The sequence below is a fragment of the Ambystoma mexicanum genome, chromosome 4p (genome assembly GCF_040938575.1).
Source record: "Ambystoma mexicanum isolate Mex_15411 chromosome 4p, UKY_AmexF1_1, whole genome shotgun sequence".
NCBI classification, from domain to species: domain Eukaryota; kingdom Metazoa; phylum Chordata; class Amphibia; order Caudata; family Ambystomatidae; genus Ambystoma; species Ambystoma mexicanum.
The window spans coordinates 422,871,866-422,890,195 of record NC_090927.1 but is presented as its reverse complement, the minus strand read 5'-3'; positions in this window follow the sequence as shown (position 1 = coordinate 422,890,195).

Sequence of the window (18,330 nt, the reverse complement as noted above, 5' to 3'; positions counted from 1 at the left end):
TTAGAACTATATGAGCAAATGATGGATCATTTTCATATGAAGGACAGCCAGAATTGCATAGCGTACCTAAAATGGACCTTCTCCCCTGAATACTCCAGTTTCTTTGCGGGACTGGAGGACCAGAACAACTCCAGATGGTCCACCTACAGGGCGGCCATCTTAAAACATTTTTCTGCTCACAGAAACTCCCAAGAGGCCTGCAAGGCAGCCTACAATCTGCAGTGTGGGGAAGATCAGGCCCCCAAGAATTTGTACAGGAGCTCAAACGCGCCTTTGCACAGACCACCAGGAGGGTGCGCACAGATAGTCAGGAGTTCATCACCACCTTCTTTCATGCCCTCCCAAAATATATAATGACCCAGTGAGGGACTTTCATGAGAAAAGATCACTGGACTGGGTCATAGAGCAGGCAACCCGCATTTATGAGGTCCAAAAATCTGCAGATAACAAAAATCCAAACAAAAACCCCAAACCAGCCATCACCCCTGCTGCTGCTAAGGTGGTGAAGTTGAAGGTTGCCCCCATTTCATATCTGGATATTGGGGGCCTAAAAAGATACCGGTACAAAATCAATCTAATCAAAGACCCAGAAGGACCTTGGGCCAATCCCAGGCAGGTGGTAGTCAGGGAGGTAATCCCACAAATGGGACCCCTAACTCCCATGATTACATCATACCCTGATACAAGCATAAAAGACCAATCCTGGGTATATATGGACTCCCCCCACCCAGGTGTGGGGTCCATCCAGATAAGTGCTGCCCAGGAAACTTCCCTCCTAACTTTCCCCATGAGGGCAGTAATCCTCCAAATGTCGGGCTGAGTTTCTTTCCCACAAAACCCCAACCTGCAGGACAACCCTCCTTTTTTCCCCTGCTTTCCAAAGCTCAGACAGCCCAATCTGGGAGAGCGGAGGCCAAGGGTGGAGGGTTACCAAAATTCTCAATACCCAGGGTACTATGAGAGAAGGGATAATTACCCTTCCTGTGACTCACCTAGGGTTGAACAGAGACCCCTGTACCAGCCAGAATGGGCGCCACAACTGGTGCGCCAGGTCCAGAACCTATCCATGGATCTGGGTCGCATGTTGAGGGCTCAACAGAACCCTCAGATGAACATGGCAGCTCAGAAACCCAACAACCAAGAGTCTGGTACTCCAGAACAACAGGGAGAGCACCCTGACAACCAGTTCCAGAGGAGGAGGCACAGGGAGAAGGGATGTGTAAAGCCATAGAGCAAGCTTCCTTCCTCACCGGTGAAAAGCCCTGGACACAGAGGAACCAGAACCAAATTCTCCTGCCCCCAAAAACCTGCCACCCAAGGAACAGAGGGCGGGTAGGAGAAATAAAGAACCCAAAAAGACCAATTTTGTGGAGGTGGTCAGTGTCCTCCAATTTGAAAGAGAGGAATCCTCAGAGGATTCTGGGAAAAAAATCTTCTCCTTCAGGGACGGGGGAACTCCTCCTAAAGAAAAATGGGTCCCAAGAGATCCCAATGAAGACTGGGTGAATGTGGGGACTGAGTCAGAATCACCCATCATTGAACCCCAGAATAAGCATCAAGGAAACCATACTGTCCAAACCAAGCCTGGGGACTGCCTCCAAAAAGGGGGAAGGGCCCAGAAACAGAAGAGGGGGAGTCCAAAACTCCCCACATATCCCAATGTCAAATTCTTCTTTAAGATCCCCAACCTCCAACACCGAATCATGACCAAACTACCCCTGTGTCGGAGTCAAAAATAAGGAAATTGACAACCAAACTTGCCCAGAATGTCCATTACCTTTGCCCATTGGAGGAGAAGGAGGGTACATTTTATGCCCCAGTCCAAGTGCAATGCACATTTTTGGCACTGGTGGATACTAGACACCAAGCCACTCTTCTGTCAAATAGGGCCTTTGATCAGCTGAATGCAGGAAGGGGGAGAGATACGAGATCCCTCTCACCCCTCTTCCTGGACAACTTCAGAACTTTGATGGGAATGAAATTCCTGTCGAGGGGACTGCGGATTTGGAAATGAAAATTGGGCGACACAAGGTGAAACCCCCGGTCATAGTAGTGACTCCAGAGGGCACACCCTGTCTACGGTTCCATGTGTTAATATCCCTGCAAAAATATTGCTATAAAAAAATATTGCCATATTTTTTAAGCAATATTAAGGCATAACACCTGCGGGGGACACCCCCGCAACCCCTGCTCCCAAAAAACCCTAATATTATCCAGACTAAAAATATCGCCTATGGCCGTTCCCGACGACCATATATACGGCGACATTTTTGGTGTGAATAATATTACCTGATACCCTGTCTACTGGGGAATGACATCCTACGTTGGTTGTCCCCCCTAATAGACTGTGTGAATAAGGTACTCTGGACCCAGACTCACAGGCCAATCAAATTTAAAAAGAGTGTCAACCATGTTAGTTTAAATGGCACTTGCCACATGGTTGAACAAAAACCTGATCATATTAAGTTTCATCTTCAGAATAATGAAATATCCGACGTTACAATAATTGCTGTGGGACAACAAACTGGTGATGGGTACTCCACTCCATTTCTGAAAATCAACCTTCCTTCCAGTCTCAAGTGGCATTCCACACTGGAAGGAAATACTTTGAAATTTTATACCAATTCACAATCTGACAATCCCAATTCTATAGCCAAAATTGATGACAAACCTGCACCAAGTGTGGCTGGCATTCAGAGGAAGGGCGAACAGCACTTTTTCCCGATTCAGTTAAATGCCGGGAAGGAGTCTCTCCTCGCCCAAGTTGACTTGAATAGCAAAGAAAGCTTCATCAGTGAAGTATTATTCAAGAAACTCCCAAAAGACAAGACCCTACCCGTGGTAAAGTCAGTTTATCAATGGTTATGGGGCTTGGAAATTCCCTGTTCCAAACACCTTCTGCTTAGCAGTTGTATGATCAAGAGGTGACAAAAGGATAGAACACAATTGTTGGGTTGTGCAAAGTGTTCATTCTGTCCTTTATATGGGCAGTCACATCCTCAACCGGCGTGAGATTAATTTACATCCAAGTTATTGCAAAGCCCAGTACCAACTGGAGAGTAAATCTCGGGGCCCAGGCAGTCCTAAATAAAGCCTTCCGGTCCACCCCAGTGCTATCGTAGGAGATTGAAGTAAAAAAAATGGAGAAGAGGTCACCATCCCAGGCCTCGCCTACAGAATCTGTATCCCCAAAGGTGACTTGACAGAAGAGAAATTGGTCCATATTAACCAGCTAAAGATCTGCCACCTTAGGCACACTTTACAACAAATTGAAGAGCCCAGAGAGAATCAAACAGAGGAGACATCGGAAAAATGAGAATGAGGAAAAGAAGAACCAGAAGGGAGCGATAGGATTTATAGATCTGATTATGTAACAGGGAGCATTTTCTCCATTATCAATTGTTATTATTAAATTCCTGTGTGTCCCACTGCTGTGAACTCAATTGGAGGGCAGTTAGTGGGAAAGTGTCGTAACCGGTTTGTGTTCTCTGTCATAGATTCATACTGGTTGTGCCTATCTAACAACCAAGGAGGACTGCCCAGGCAGCCTGGAATGGAGTAACTAAAGGAGATCTGGGAGTGTCGCTCCATGCCATGAAAGGAAGATACCAGGGAAAGTGGGGAGTGTCGTTGCATATTCCGTCCAGAGACAACAAGAGGAGCAGGATGCACCAATCTCTGATGGAGGAGGAATTCATACCTGCCGGACCCTGCTGTGACCCATGGAATAATCCCACGTGCCAGACTCCCCCTCGACTTGGACAGCCCAGGAGAAGTCGGGGGGGATGTGTGGGATATATTGACCCACTCAATAGTATTGCCCCACATCACTGAGCATTTGCGCAAGAAACAGCAAACTGGCTACGCTGGCTCCTCTGTGCATCAGGACCTCAAAACTGCATTTTGGCAGTAACAGAAAAATGGCTGCACCATCTTGTCTCACACACTTCAGGCAAAATGGAACAAGGGGACACACTGAAAAAGTATACCAGTGTGTTCTGAGACATATATATGGAATCAAGGGAACCGGCAGCACTACATTGCTGCAAAAGCCAAAAATTCCCCTTGAGAATGAAACATATTCACCCTTTCAAAACACTGCTTTGGTGCCAATTCCACCAGTCATTCTGAAACCACTGTGAGTAAAAAAGGCCCAGTCAAATCAACTCTCAGAAAAATCAAAAGCAACTTCATTTTTCCCTCGCACTGGAAAACGCGTTTATTTATTGACAAAATGTATCCAGGCGCAGCAGTTCAAAGAGACTTTTTACTCAATGAGCCAGGTCAAGGATAAATATATCTAGACTTTAGATAAGAGTCCTGCTGCAAGGAAAATGACTACAGCTGCCAAGACAATGGCAATCTGAGGAGCTGCAAACCAAATTAAAGAAAGAATGCTAGCAGATTTTAACACATGTGGAACATTGGGGTGTGCTGACTGAAGAGAAAAAAATGGCCTGTTTAAAACTCAATTGTTAATGAAAGCCTCTTTACTTAGCAATATAAAGGGATTATGTTACTGGTGATAATACACACATTGGCTATATTCTTTCACAGGTGTGTTTAATTCCAGACACAAAGTAAGAAATGAAACAGTTGAAAACACATAGGCTGGAGTTACAAGATCTGAGAAAAACCTGTGATTACAGTTGCCAGCCATGTAACTTCCCAAAAGAAGGGAGCTACAGCCTATATCCAGGTGTTAAGTGCCAGCTTGAAAAACTTTGTATTGGACAGTACAATGAGAGTTCACAAGCTCATCAGACATTCGTTTGTGCTCCAGGCTGGGACAATAGCATCCTCGGACACTCACCTGTCAAGTGTGAAGGGGCAATAACACCTTAAATTAAGACTGGAAACCCCCTTGCCTGGAAGGAAATGACAACGCTTGCAGTTGAAGGAAGAAACAAAAACAGGATCAAGTATCAAAGGGACTGCCTTTTGGTGCCTGAGACTAGGTCATAAAGAAACTTTAAAGACTCTTTTTTCTGTAGCAAGAATTAGCAGAGATGTAAAAGTTTGCCGTGTTCAATCTAATTATGTGGGCCATCTTTTAAAACTTGGTAAAACTCATTTCCGCATGGGGTAAGAAGTTACGAAATAAGACAGATTCCCAGGAAAGTATTAATGTAGCAAACATACAATTTTGTACATACATCCCTGGGGACAACTCACATTTGTGTATAAAATTGTGGCCCAATCTTTAACGTGTAAAATTACCAAAATGTGTCAGAAAGGTGAAACAAGTTCGCACAGTCTGGACGTTTTGACTAATCTGTGCTGCACATCATATGTAACCTATGTGTATAATTTGACAAGAGATTGCAAGTAAAGAAATGTAGGTTTTTGGTGAAATTGGATTTTAAGTAAAATAAATGTGGGAGTGTTGGGACATTGTAAACTTCACCTCATAAACCTGCCATCATGCCCTTTGAAATCCACCCAGCAGAGAGCAAGGCAGAGATTACTACCCTTGCCCAATACTATTGTTAGGGGCGTGTTTAGTAAAACCTACCCCTGTCATATATTGTGATGATGTCACCTGGCATTATAAATAAGAGCAAGACACAGGCACACACTGACTCCTGGCTGATTCCTGATTTACTACGCCGGCGTCCTGAAACTGTCTGTTCCTGTCTGCATCTTGCATCTATCCATCTAAGCTCCAGATCCCAACCACAAGGCCAAGCATTGCTGATCTTGCTTCAGCTAGACTTCAATTCTAAATTAATACCAATAGTATTTTGGGAAGCATCCTGAACTAACCTGGCTTGTCACTCCCTGCATGCTGCTGCTATACTGCTCTCCTGATGCCCTATAGTATCCAGTAACCAGAATTGCCAGTCCAGAAGAAATGTCCTTTGGTATCCAGTCCATGCCCACTGATGTTGTCCGGCTGTCCTGTGTTAGACCAGATCCGTGTTGCCATCCAGAACCGCTGACTGTCCACAATCCAAACTAAAAGTGGACTGTGAGTATCAATAGGAACCATAGAAAATCATAGTCTACCTTGCCTTGTCCTTAGTTCCACTCTCTAATTCATCCTATCCTTATAGTGATCATTGTAATATTGTCAAAATCATCCTTGAAACCTTGCCTTTGATTCCTTCTGCTAGCGCCAACATCTTTAATACTTTTGTCTTGTAAAATCCTAAGCTTTTGATCCTATTTGTAGTGATTGGACTGGGTCCGCCAGGCCGGGAACGGAGGTGCTAGGGTTGAACTCTCGAGTTAACCCCGGGGCTTACTGTGTCTCAATCTGGTAGCCTATCCTGAATGCCCTAGTGTAGAGTAAAACTGTTCCTAGTCAAAATTGATTTCTTTGCCCTTTTCGCGCCTTCAATTTCTCAAAAACGCACCTCACTAGAGCTTGCATAACTCACTCAATTTAACAATTTAACAGCTACAGACCTCATTTCACTTTCATATTGTACCTATGATTCATATCTATACCCCAACCAAAGAAACACATACCGATTTTCAATGATTTTGCTCGATCCATTGCTTGTGTTTGCTAGTATCTTTCCAGTGTTGTGCCAGTAAAGAATTGTTTTTTTTTCAAGAGTTACACACATTCATTCATTCATTTATTCATCCATTTCAGAGTGTCATTTTCGCATTGCCAGGGTTTAAAATCCGTTTTTCTCTCTTGTTTGGGGAGGGAAGGTTGGATTTAAATTCTGTTTCTTTCTGTTATTCCTGACTACCTGCTGCTTCTGTTTATCCACTTAGAATTGATTTTGTGTGGGTTGAGGGAACATTGCAGGGGGAAATTCCAACTCAAGTGCTAGCTTAACTAAAATCAAAAAGCGTTCCTATTCCCTGGTGTGTTGGAGTTGTGTCAATACAAGGGTAAACTAAGTGCATTGCTTACATTCATATTGTTCTTATCACTCCTTTGGTGATTGCTGCCCCATATTAAAAATGGTAAGATTTCTTTGCATTTTAAAATAAATGAATAAATATTATATTTCATCAACCGGCCTGGTTCACGGTTCATTGTGACATCCATTGGGCATCTGAAAAGGGGGTGTGATATGGGTGGTGTATCATCTCAATATTGAATTTAATCTAACATAAGCATTTCAATTGAGTGCTGCATAATGGTCCAAGACTAAGGTGTGCGCCGCCTGATTGAAATCCTTAACAAGTTACATACGAATACATCAATCTGTGTTCAGATATAGTCCGACATGTTCATGTCTGTCATTTGTAAAACAAATACTGGAAATTCCTCGGGATGAGAGGTCAGGGACTGCATATGCAAGGGAAATTATTGAACTGGTGTAGGTCTACTCATATTTTTACCTTTTTATCTGTTTACAATTGATCTCATTACACCTCTGGTATACACTTGCTGTAAATTTTGTATATTTGTCATATCCAAGTATTTTTGGATATATGTTTTCTGACAATTAAATTCATTGAAGAAGCCTGTAGGTGTTTTCTTTACTTTTGTTGTAATTATTGCATCCTAAGTAGTAGGAAAGCCCAGCCAACCCTGGTATTTCTGTAGGTCTATAGACTTGGAATAGGTATTTTATTTAGTTTGTTGTTAGCTTTGCATAGTAGCCAGAACATCTTCCCCCATGTATCTATTCAGTCAACTATAAAACATGAGTGTCTAGCCAGTGAGCAGATAAGGGTCTCCCGTTTTATTTATCCAGGAGATATGCTGCACCAGTGACAGATGAAGCCCCCCATTGATCTAATTATCCTGGAGTAACCAGAGTTGACTGTATGTTAAGATGGTGCCTGACACTGAAACACTTTAATTTTTAGGTCCTCCACGGGTGTTTAGTAATCGTCACAATGCAGACTTTGCGTCTAGTATCCCCACTTATTTTGAGGAGAAGGAGGAAATGTAACAATTAAAGGGAAGTCATATGGTCAACTGCTCTCCACAACCAGGAGTAACATACAAAGACCTGTATCTGATATCATGAATAGGGTTTTCATTGTCCACCATCGGTGCCACTTTAGAAACGTTAAACCACAATATTTGATTCTTTATGAAAAGGTGCCCCTTTTAACCCCTTATATAGCCCTCTAGATAGTTCTCCCTTCATTTCTATAGTGGCAAAAATATAGATAAAGTTCCAAAAATACATATAATGATAATATGGTTTACGTTCAAACTGAATGTGCATGCATAGGTGGTCTCACGTAGTATTTTCACTGCAATTGTGCATTGACTCAATGCCTGCTCCTGCTTGCTGACTCATCTATCTATTCCCATCATTTTCCCATCAGTTGCAAGCATATGTACATTCTGTGACACAACCAGATGTGGTAGGGTACTCTATGCATGTGCAATGGAATTAGCACTAGTGAACATGTTTATCACTAGTGAACATGTACTTGTACTGTATATGCATTGGTGCTAATTCACTAGCACATAAACAATGAACTGCAGAATGTACAGTAATGCTAGCCTTAATACACAAAAAACGGTTTGGAGCACGCACATATATATTGTTATTTCGTTTTGGAGTCAAACTCAATGACCACTAGCACTGTCCTTAGGTAGAAGCACACCCTGTCCCTATCAAGGTGTGCTGTCCCTAGGTAGGCAAAGGTGTGCCACCTATCAAAAAGGAAAGAGAGGAGGGACTATCCGTGTATATGCAAAACACAATTTGTTGGGATATGGTGTTAAAAAACATACAATAGTCCACACAAAACAGAGGATCAGACTCATATTATGTGATTTCTTTGCATTCTGAACATTTCAGAGGGGAGTTTTAAGTGGATAGAGAATAATTGTATTCACCCACAGAGCAATGTGTTCAATAGATGTGTGATGGATGCTATCTGTTGTCTACAAATCACTTGTCAACCAAAAGAAAGGAGCCGTGGGTGTAATGCTCACAATACTGGCCAATTGAGTGAAGGTGTCATTCACTGTGATCCATGACTCAGGATGAGGCAGTCATCCTGTGACCTAGGGGAGATGATGAACACTTGTTCAACTAGGTGACGTGAAGTGGAGGGTCATTGATTTGTGGGCTGTAAATACCAGATAAAACAAACTGTTGCACAGCAAAGGGTGCCATAATTTAAGACACAAGTAGGACTCCATCCAGGTTTCTTTTAGAACCCCCATTGTCAACCCACCATCATATGTAATTTCAACCTGTTTAGTAAAAATCAATAAAAACCAATTAGATTGAATAGTTTAGGGCCCAATGATGGTGCATGGGAGGCTTGTAAGGAACGGTATAGAGGCTTGCTGGAATGCGAGCTGGTTAATGGTGAAGAGCTTGTCTTGTTGCATAGGAGACAGAAAAAAGATGGTTTAGTGATAGAAAAGGCAGGCTGTGTGTCATTATGTCTATGGTGACTGTGCTGCCTGTGTTTCTCATGCTGGCTTTGGGGTACTCTGGTTGGCATCATTTTGAATTGTAATTGCCTGACCACAGACACTGGTTGTTGTAGCAAAACAAATAACCGTACATTCAAGTGGGCTGTATCAGAGAGGTTTATGCAGCACCAGAGGTGTAATAAGAGGCTTATATTATAGGGCCCAATGGCCGGTTGTCAGTCACAGGCACATCCCAGCCTGTGAAAATGTAAATAAACACTTAATATGTTCAAGCGGAATCAGTCGCTTGGTATGGATCTATTTCGTGGTTCTCTGTTGGAGCACAGTGTTAGAGAAGGTTGCTGAGCAACTCTTCTGCCACGGTCTGGATTAATAGACTGACTCTGAGGCAGGGCTAAGTCTAGCAAGAGTAGATTGCCCTACAAAGAGGCCATCTTGGAGTGGAGTGCCGCGGGCTAGTATATAATGGATCTGTCCTCTGTACTAGTCTAGGGTTGGTTGCACGGGGGCACTCATACATATATTTGGGCCTCTAATATGTAGATGCTAATGTGTTTTTTTGTGCTTTGGCGATTATTGGGACCCTTTGATCAGTGGATAAGTTACAGACAGATTGTTAAAAAACATTAAATCCGTAAAATGATATGTTGAGCACTGCAGCGGGAACCAGTTCCCTTGGCAACCATGGTTCAATTCCCTGCCAGCACATGCTAACTTGTGGTGCGCTTGGTGTGATGATCATTATAAACCCCACATGGGGTGCATGTCCTCTCAGTGACCCTGACTCCATCTTATGCCAAAGGGGGATCTCTCTCTCTCGAGAGAGAGAGAGAGAGAGAGGAGCAGTATGACTGAGGAGACTTCCTCCACATGTTGGGGTGGCCGTTCGTCAACGCAAGACGCTAAATCATGCATTTGAATGGCTTCATTAAGGCCATTCTGCAGGTATCCAAGCGAAAAATCCATTGTTCTTTTTTAAGGAGCAGATTTGTGAAATCCGCCCATCCCCGGTGTAGGGGATATATCTTCTCCATCACAGTACATTCAAAATCTTTTGCACTGTAGCTCATTTCCTTTAAATGTGTTACCATAGGAGCTGTGAGTTTGAGGGTTCTTATACATAATTTGTATTCAGTGAGTCTCTTCTTGATGGGTTTTACTGTCATCCGCACATAGTTTAATGTGCACGGGCACGTCACGAGGTACACCACCCCCGTGCAGTTACAGTTGGTGAAGGACCTCTGTTGCCATGGTGTTTTCCACCCAATGTAGATGCGGGTACTGCAATGTATTTGTGCGCACATGGAGCATCTGCCACACAGTGTGTGTCCTGTTAGGGGGGCACTTGTCCATAAGGTTTTTATGTCCATTCCTCTTGTATTCCAGAAGGACATTTATGGGGAGGGTATTCACTGGTCTGTTCCTAAGATTTTGTATTTGTTTGATTGCAAGGAAGGGGGTGCCAAAGGGCTTGATCCCGTCCTTAAGGTAGGCCAGAGTTTATTGATTTCTCTTTTCAATTTATTGAAGAGAGGGGAATAGCTGAACAAAGCTGTTATTTTGTCCCTAACTGGTGGTTTGGGTTGCTGTTGCAAGGTGATTTCCCTTCCGATATTTCTGGCTCTTTTACAAATGGAGTTTACAATCCTTTTGAGGTATGCCCCTCTGTACCAGTTGTTTTTTTAGGGCGCCTGCCTGGAAAACATAGTCCCCTGGTTGGGTACAGGTGCATCTGTACCTTAAGAATTGACTAGCGGGGAGGTTGTCCCATAGTTCTTGTGGGTGGTGGCTTGAGTATGCTCTTTTTATGAACTTTGGATTTCAGGTGTCTACCCTGTGCCATGATATGGAGATCAAGGAAGTGCATTTCCTGCATGCTCGACTCAAGGGTAGACTTAAGGTGTGGATTACATCCTTTGACCCAAATGTGGAAGGCTTCAAGTTCTTCTGTTGATCCTTCAAAGATTAGAAAGAGGTCATCAATGTATCAACGCCAAGTACATATGTGGTGTTTGAAGTGGCTGGTTGCCGGGTACACATGTTCATGTTCAAACTCGTGTACGTAAAAGTACCGGGGGTAAAAGTGGCACCCATAGCTGTGCACGGGATCTGTTGCTAGTATGTCTCCTCATTCAATAAACAATTCTGTGTGAGTGCTAGCTCTGCCTCTAAAAGTGGGTGGAACATTGCCCAATTCAATGTCAGAGTCAAGTCGGTTTTGAACAGCTGCCACAGTGTCTGCTTCTGATTTATTTTATTTATTTGGATAGAGCACCTCGATGTCCATAGTGACCAGCCATTGAGTATCCGAGTTAAATATCATGGTGTTCAAAAGATTGAGCATTGTTGCAGAATCCTTTACAAAGGACTGCATTTGGAAATCTCATCTCTGATGAAAGAAATCTACATATCGAGACAGAGACAGAGAAATCTACAAATCTACACTCGAACTACATTCGAGTTTATGCCTGACATGATGGGCATTCTAGAAGGGGGCTTTATACCCTTGTGGATTTTTGGGTGTAGCATGGGATAGAAGCTCAGGTGTTACAACCAAAAAGGCTAGCCAGCCCCCAGTCCTAAAAGTCCCAACAATTGCGTAGCCTTGGATCTTTTCCACATCTAGCAACACCCCTGCTTGTGCATCTAACAATAGGGGGCCCATTAAATAAATGTTTCACTGTGCTATGGTGTTGATTGACCAGAATGCAATAGTAGCAAACTGACACACCATTTGACAGCACATCAAGTGACAGTTTAGTTTAGTTTAGTTTATTATTTGATAATGCGCTCCAAAACCCAGGGGTAACCGGGTGCAGCAGTAGCAAGAATACTTAAGGTTAGGTTACATACATACCGAGGATACATACAGAAGATGCATTTAATGTGTATATGACTAGTATATGACCTTCACCTGAGAGCATCACAGCAAGTGATGTAAGATGAAGCTTGAGCCTGATGACATCATATTAAGGGAACTCATTCATGAAAAAGCAGAATATATGCAGCATAAATAAAATAAATAGTAACTAAAGCAGTCAGAAGGCTAACCCAATACTATCGTTGGCATTTGGGGTCATTCCTGCTAGAGATCGCCGCTATATGGAATGTGAACCGTTAGTTGCCCAACTGTCTTTGCCATCATAAGCCAAGTGCTTTTCCAACTGCTGGTGTTTTGCCAACTTATTCTGATGTATGCCCAATATGCCTGGTATAGTCAAAACATTTAATATACAATCTGATGTGCCCAGTTGCTTTCATCATATGCCATGGTCATCCCTGAATGATCTGGTATTGCCTTCTTGTCCCAGTGAATGCCCAATATGCCTGGTATTCTCACCTGATATGCCCAGCTGCTGCATTTGTATGCCAAGGTCACTGGTGTTGGTGTTTCGGTCTTATCCCAGAAAATTCCCAATAAATCTGATATAGTCACCTGGTAGAGTCATCATATGCTAAGTGCATCTACAAATACTCTCATGTATAGAACATATTTCAGCAGAAATGCTGCATTATTATAGCTCAGCCCATATGCCATTGTGTTGCCTTCTTATGCCTAATGCAGCAGAACTTATAGGGAATACCACCTTAAAACAATGAACACTTCATGTGAATTACAAAGTCATCACATGTAGGGTAAAGCCTGGCATGTACGACTGCAGCCATCACACTGCCACTGCCACACTCATATGTCCCAGTAATGCTGTGTTACTTCAGTTAATGTCTCATATGTTTTGTATAGTCATTTTATGTAAGGAGAATACCCTCCTGTTCGGATTATGCCATCATATGCAAAGTGCAGCTTTAGAAGTACAACTAATGGCATTTTATACCAACTAATCCCACAGATGGCTAGTACGGTCTTGCCATCTCACACGAGGTTCAGTGTCACACATCTAGATGATACCATCATGGGCACTTTAATTTGGCCTATCACGTATGCCAATCTTACTATCTCTACAGACTTCTGTTTGCTGCTGCAAGTGGTTGGGAAGAACATGGGGTTGAACAGGCAAGAAGTAAGATGGCAGGCAGTGTTCTCATCTTCCTTTCTCTTCAGGGGGATGCCATTGTGCACTATGAACTAGAGTTTGCAGGGGCAGTGGCAGGGTACCAAAGGAGAAGCCAGGAGCACTAGCTGGTACAATTACTGACCCCAATGAAGACCCTAAGCAGTGCATGCACATTCAGTACTAGAGTAAGAACTCCATTACTGCAAATAACATTCTTCCAGTGCATTTTTCCACGAGGGCAATGTTTGCCCCAGTCGCTTGCCTGGGTTCAGAAATACATTTAAAGAAATCTTGCGACATTAGGGCAATATTTGTCTTAATGCTAATTGCCCTTGTACAGGTCTAAAATCTCCCTAATGTCACCCTAGGGGTGTGGTCATCAAGCACACACATTAGGTACTGGGCAGAGAAGAAAAACACTTGACAGGTAAGCCAAACCACTGCCTTAATTAGGTCTGATTGCTTTTAATTTTGTACTGTCTCTAGATGCATTTTCGATTATTTAATTTAGATTTACAGCTTGATTTGTGTGAGCTAATCATTCTTTAAATCGAATGTTCTTCATGCAAAATGCAAACAATGCAAACTCGTTTCCCCGGGATCTTAAAAGGCTGTCTTCGTTGTTCTGTCGTTTGACATCATTGTCATGCACGGCACTCTGCTCGAGTGCTTTGCCTCTGGCCGGGCGCATTGTCATCCCAGATAGATAGGTAAATGACGCAAGATTTACAGCAGATATTAAGCATTAGGGACTTAGCTGCACTCTGCTGCACAAGCACCGCAGCCCGCTTGTAATTTAAAAGAACATTTTAAGGTACACTGATCTTGTTATTCTCGTTTGCTCATAAAATGGAAACGTTAAGGGTGGCCGGTTCTGATTTTGCTGCAACGCAGGGAACAATTTGAAAAGCAAATGCACTAGTTAATCATATATGCGGATTGGGATGAGCTGACAAAGGTACCTGTCTTCTGCACAAATATGCTTTGCACGAACGTTTAAATTGAATGCATCTGCATTGTAGGTTGACGAGTGATTTAATACCTAACATTTGAATTTCTGTTTCCTAGAGTCAATTAAATCACCTGCACCCGTGGCTGCTATATTATATTTCATTGCATTATAAAGGTGTATTGTACTGTGGTTTCAGGACGTGGGTTTCTCTAAAACTCCCAACACATCTGTGACGTAATGACTTCTGCTTTGCAGGAGTATAATGATGAGAAGTGGCGAAATCACAATCTCAGTCCCCACACTTCTGCACACCTTCAGTGACCCCAATCATAAAGGTCAAAGAAGCACAGCTAATAGATATACCTACTTCGCCTTTTGTGGTAACATGGGCCTTATAAATGCTATACAATCTGAAGGGGTGTGAATGTGACAGCATATAACAACCCAAAAAACCATAATAGTAACACAACTCAAAATAAAACGAATGTCCAATCAATGTCCTATAAATAAATATAAAGATATATATATATATATATATATATATATATATATATATATATATATATATATATATATATATATTTTCAATGGAAAACCTTTATTAAGAGAACGTAATAAAAACCTATGAAATTCAATGAAAAAAGGGACTTTATGGTTACAAGTAAAACTGAAAAACCCCTGCAATTCGCCAGTTATGGTAAACTAAGCAACCATAACTCGCGCCACCACCGTGCACTGCTAAGACTAACACCCACGACATCAAAGATGACATCACAAATATGATTGATGACATCACTGATGTAGGAAGGAAATCCTTTTGTGGGAAGAAAAATCTTTTTTTTAGCACCCCGGGTTCCCGCTTTGGGAACCTAGGGTGCTAATGGCCTTCATACCCCATTACAGGGGCTGGAATGGGGTGGTAATGGTCCAGAGACCTTGGTATCCACCCTTGCTTCGCTTGGGCTGGTAACTTGGGCTGCCGGCCCGGTATCCACCGTTGCAGTCCCTGGAACGCAAGATAAACACCACAATATTCCCATTAGCATAACACAAAATGCAAATCGAAATGTTGGACAATCTTATTGAGTCTATGTACTTTACTGAGAAATATAAAGTAGATGGAGTCTATAAGTGTTTTTTAGTTCTATTTTTTAACTGTGAAAGGTGGTTCCTAAAGGAACATTACTTTTGTTGTTTTTGGATGTATTTTTATTTTTTTGGCAGGAGAGCTAAGAACCAAAGGTGGGGAGGAAAATGAGGGAAGAGGCACCAAACACTAATATGGAGGGGTAGGTGGACAGGGGAAAATGTTGCATGTGTGTTATTTCTAAGGCAGGGGGCAGTGTTTCTCATGCTCCTTGATTACAGCAGTGGTGGTGGCTCTTGGGGACTAGGGTTGGCATTAGCTGATGTCATTTTAAGATAATTAGCAGTTTTGCTAAAAGTATGTACTGTGTACTAGACTGTTAATGGATAATGAGTAGGAATAGGTGTTGGAGCCGTGCAATGGAAATTTTGAATTTGAAAGTTCCTAGATCAGTAGAAAATGCAGTTCCGAATTGTCCACAAAGCACGTATCTTATCATGAAGTGTGGATGGTTTCTCGGACACGTCATCATGCTGAGTGCCAGCGTATGGTCATGTGGCACTGTCTGGAAGGTCTGCAATGAAGTCAGATGTTCGTAGACATTTACAAATGCGAAACTAGTTGAAATAGTTGCAAAACGTGTATAGAAGTGTTAAAAATGATTGTAGAAGGTGGGAAACGGCAGAGTTTTAAGGTGAACTTTGTAAATTGGACACAACTATTGTTATATTTGGTAAGTATGACAATAGTAAGTTGTAGGAAATTAGCATGCACTGGTAAAAACCTATGAAATTCAATGGAAAAACCTTGTTAAAGGGACATTATGGTAAAACCGAAAAAAACCCTGAAATTCACCAGTTATGGTAAGCTAAGCAACCAAGACTAACACCCAGGACATCAAAGATGATATCACATTTGGAACTTTTTTAGCCCGTTCTTGGTGTTCGAAAGTGTTCGAGGATGGCGCGGGTGTCTGCGAAGCGCGTCCCAACACCCCTATAATAGGCCACACCCCACAGCTGATCCTTCTTTTGGATTTCCAAGATTTACAACAGGACAATTGTGCAGGTTGCTTTTCTTGGTTCCTCGTTCCTAGTTCCTGGTTCCTTCCAGATGGCATTCCAAATTGCCTCTGCTGCTACTGCCTCGGCATCAGCACCCCCACTCCCTCCACCACCATGTCCCCAAGGGCCTGCAGAGGGGAACAGGCGTGAGGATGTAGAGGAGACGGATGAAGATGATGTAGAGGATGAGGAAGTGGAAGTGCTTACTACTAGCACTCATCGTGAGTCTTGGGTGTGGCGGTTATTTACCACCGTTGATGGAAAGTCAAAAGCTCAAGCGAACAAGGTGATCTGCACTCAGTGCCACATGGTGCTGAGTCGTGGCAAGGCTGGTTCATACAGCTTTGGTACTACATCAATGAAGCGACACCTAAAGTCATTCCACGATGGAGCTATGGAGTAGTAGGTTGAGTTCCTCTGCAGCATCCTCCGTTTCCACTCCTGTCACCACAAAAGATACTGTCATCCGCAATCGCTGCCGCGGGTGGCAGCTCCTTCCACGTTGGAAACTGCAACCCGGCAGGTAGGGATGGTAGTCCCTTCTTTGTGTTTGGTATCGTCCCATTGGCCGGTCGCAGGACTGCCGGAAGTTATCTGCTCCCTACTCCCGGCAGTCGCTGCATTTCAACCTCGCTGGTTCTCGCTCCAGCTACCTTGGTTCCTTCGCTTTACTTTCTTGGCTCCTCCTGCTATCCTCTGCTCGCCTCAGCGTAGCGGCGGGATTGGTGCCGGCTAGTTTCGCTCTTCTTGCGGAACGGGTTTCTGCTTTCCTCCCTGTCTGTTGGTTCGTCCGGCAGTGGCTCTCCCTTCTCCCTTTCTCTTCCGCTGTTCCTTTGGCGGTTTTTCTAGCTGACTATCCTTCTCTCGGTCGCTGCTTCGGCGGCAGGTTTTTCCTCTTTGCCGCGTTCTTCACCCTAGCGGTCCTCCAGTTTTCCCTTCCTTCCTTCTCTTTTTTTCTCTGGTGTTTATTGCTCCCTCCTCCCGGGCCGTGTCCCTCTGGGCCCTGTTTTGCTCTGCTGCTGCCTTCCTCCCTCAGCTGGCTATTCCCTTCCTCGCAGGGATTCTATACTCACCGGCAGCATTCTCCTCAGTCACCGGAGCCTATTCCCTTGTTGGATTTACTTTATTGAGATCTCTCCTGTGTATTTCGGCACATCATCCCGCCAACATGTTGCCTTGGATCTTTGCCTACTCACCTGCCATCTATCTCCTCGCAAAGGGTTTTTTCTCCCCGTGTGGGTTTTTCCCTTTTGTTCCGGCTTGTTCCCGGAAGAGGAGTCCCGGGACAGCTGTCCAGTCAGCGGTCACTGTGGCTTCTCTCCGAGGCAGGCAAGTGCCACTAAAAAAAAGAAGGGATTACATTAGCCGGCGGAACCTACTGGACTCAGACAACTCCGAAGGTTCAGGTGAGGAGAGTGTGAAGGTATGGGAGGACAAAGGGGTTCAACAGCATAAACAGTCACAGACACTCCTGTGGAACAATGCATTCCTCCAGCTGCCTCACAGGCCATTCATGATGCTGTTGACCATTACCTTTCGAGGGTCACAATATTGTCTATGTACTGCGACGCAGTACTCTGCAGGGGAGAACCTTTGGACTGCTTTCAAGACTACGGTCAAGGAGCACCAGAAGGTCTGTGACCTACCTGAATAAGGCCCACACTACATCTTCTTCTCTCCACTTGCCCTTTCCTATGCCCGTGGTTGGTGTCCCTTCCTTACTCTCCTTTCCCTTCCTTTCCTTTTGAGTTGTGTTTAAAAAAAAAAAAAAATATATAAAACAACAAAAGCAAAAACAAAAAAACAAAGACTCTTTTCAGAGCCGCCTTTCACAGTTTAAAAACAGAAGTGACAAATAAATAGTGCCGGGTCATGTGCAATTTTTAGAA